Below are 3,212 nucleotides of genomic sequence, written 5' to 3'. Positions count from 1 at the left end.
CTACTACAAAGCCACAGTTATCAAGACAGTATGGTACTGGCACAAAGACAGAAATATAGATCAATGGAACAAAATAGAAAGCCCAGAGATAAATCCACGCACATATGGACACCTTATCTTTGACAAAGGAGGCAAGAATATACAGTGGATTAAAGACAATCTCTTTAACAAGTGGTGCTGGGAAATCTGGTCAACCACTTGTAAAAGAATGAAACTAGAACACTTTCTAACACCATATACAAAAATAAACTCAAAATGGATTAAAGATCTCAACATAAGACCAGAAACTATAAAACTCCTAGAGGAGAACATAGGCAAAACACTCTCTGACATACATCACAGCAGGATCCTCTATGATCCACCTCCCAGAATATTGGAAATAAAAGCAAAAATAAACAAATGGGACCTAATTAAACTTAAAAGCTTCTGCACATCAAAGGAAACTATTAGCAAGGTGAAAAGACAGCCTTCAGAATGGGAGAAAATAATAGCAAATGAAGCAACCGACAAACAACTAATCTCAAAAATATACAAGCAACTCCTACAGCTCAACTCCAGAAAAATAAATGACCCAATCAAAAAATGGGCCAAAGATCTAAATAGACATTTCTCCAAAGAAGACATACAGATGGCTAACAAACACTTGAAAAGATGTTCAACATCACTCTTTATCAGAGAAATGCAAATCAAAACCACTATGAGGTACCATTTCACACCAGTCAGAATGGCTGTGATCCAAAAGTCTACAAATAATAAATGCTGGAGAGGGTGTGGAGAAAAGGGAACCCTCTTACACTGTTGGTGGGAATGCAAATTAGTACAGCCACTATGGAGAACAGTGTGGAGATTCCTTAAAAAACTGGAAATAGAACTGCCTTATGATCCAGCAATCCCACTGCTGGGCATACACACTGAGGAAACCAGAAGGGAAAGTGACACGTGTACCCCAATGTTCATCGCAGCACTGTTTATAATAGCCAGGACATGGAAGCAACCTAGATGTCCATCAGCAGATGAATGGATAAGAAAGCTGTGGTACATATACACAATGGAGTATTACTCAGCCATTAAAAAGAATACATTTGAATCAGTTCTAATGAGGTGGATGAAACTGGAGACTATTATACAGAGTGAAGTAAGCCAGAAGGAAAAACATAAATACAGTATACTAACGCAGGTTTATGGAATTTAGAAAGATGGCAACGATAACCCTGTGTACGAGACAGCAAAAGAGACACTGATGTATAGAACAGTCTTATGGACTCTGTGGGAGAGGGTGGGAAGATTTGGGAGAATGTCATTGAAACATGTGAAATGTCATGTATGAAACGAGATGCCAGTCCAGGTTCAGTGCACGATGCTGGATGCTTGGGGCTGGTGCGCTGGGAAGGCCCAGGGGGATGGTATGGGGAGGTTGGGAGGGAGGAGGGTTCAGGATGGGGAGCATGTGATTTTTTTTTAAAAAAAAAAAAAAAAAAAATGGTTCACATGGCACATTTTATGTTACATGTATTTTGCCACAATAAAAGATAGTGAAAAGAACAAACCCAAAACCTGGGGGTTTAATAATAAAACTATCAATGTGACTCAAGATTCCTGGCATGGGAAAAGACCCATAGAGCTAGGAAAAGACTAAAAACTCAGGAAAAAAAGTATTAAGACCTAAAATCAAGCAAACATGGATTGTTTGGGAATGGCAACTTAGATAAAGTGAAGTTACCAGGAGTGGGGAGGCAGATACAGCTGATGAGTAGATGCCAGATCAGAAAAAACCTGTGTCTAGAGTCAACCCAACCCAGGAAAGGGTTTTTAAGCAGAAAGGAACATACATGTATCAGCTTTGCTCATGGGAAAAATCACCCCAGCAAGGGTGGGGGATTATTGTACAAGAACACCATTGAGGAGACTTCCCTGGTGGCCCAGTGGCTAAGAATCCACCTTTCAATGCAGGAGGCACGGGTGCGATCCCTGGTCAGGGAACTAAGATCCTACCTGCTGAGCAGTGGCTACGCCTGTGCGCCACAACTTCTGAAGCCCAAGTGCTTTGGAGCCTGCGTGACGCAACTGCGGAGTCCATGTGTCCCAACAAAAGACCCTGTGTGATGCAGCAAAGAGCCTGCGTGCGCCACTGAGCCCTGACATGGCCAAACGAGTGACTGAATTAACAGAAGGACAACACTGAAAGCAGAGTCAACGTCTGGGTCAGGCTGGAGGGCAGGTGCACCGCTAGTCTGCACTGTCAACAGGTCAGAGCCCCTGAGAGCCAGCTGGAGCGACAGGAGACCCAGCAGTTTCTCTTGGCTGTCTTACGTGCCTTCAGCTTGGCTCAGTCGCTCAGTCATGTCCAACTCTTTGCAACCCCATGAACCGCAGCACACCAGGCCTCGCTGTCCATCACCAACTCCCGGAGTCCACCCAAACCCATGTCTGTTGAGTCGGTGATGCCATCCAACCATCTCATCCTCTGTCATCTCCTTCTCCTCCTGCCCTCAATCTTTCCCAGCATCAGGGTCTTTTTCAAATGAGTCAGCTCTTCGCATGAGGTGGCCAAAGTATTGGAGTTTCAGCTTCAGCATCAGTCCTCCCAATGAATATTCAGGACTGATCTCCTTCAGGATGGACTGGTTGGATCTCCTTGCAGTCCAAGGGACTCTCAGGAGTCTTCTCCAACACCACAGTTCAAAAGCATCAATTCTTCAGTGCTCAGCTTTCTTCACAGTCCAACTCTCACATCCATACATGACCACTGGAAAAACCATAGCCTTGACTAGACGGACCTTTGTTGGCAAAGTAACGTCTCTGCTTTTTAATATGCTGTCTAATATTCTTGGTCATAATTTCCTTCCAAGGAGTAAGCGTCTTTTCATTTCATGGCTGCAATCACCATCTGCAGTGATTTTGGAGCCCCCAAAAATAAAGTCTGCCACTGTTTACACTGTTTCTCCAACTATTTGCCGTGGAGTGATGTGACTGGATACCATGATCTTTGTTTTCTGAATGTTGAGCTTTAAGCCAACTTCTTCACTCTCCTCTTTCACTTTCATCAAGAGGCTTTTTAGTTCCTCTTCACTTTCTGCCATAAGGGTGGTGTCATCTGCATATCTGAGGTTATTGGTATTTCTCCCAGCAATCTTGATTCCAGCTTGTGCTTCATCCAGCCCAGAGTTTCTCATGATGTACTCTGCCCGCCTTCACACAAGCTTTATCAGCTA

The sequence above is a fragment of the Bos grunniens genome, chromosome 8 (genome assembly GCF_055505025.1).
Source record: "Bos grunniens cultivar Pamir isolate PY7600 chromosome 8, Bosgru_T2T1.0, whole genome shotgun sequence".
In the NCBI taxonomy this organism is placed as follows: Eukaryota; Metazoa; Chordata; class Mammalia; order Artiodactyla; family Bovidae; genus Bos; species Bos grunniens.
Note: the sequence above shows the minus strand (reverse complement) of the source record.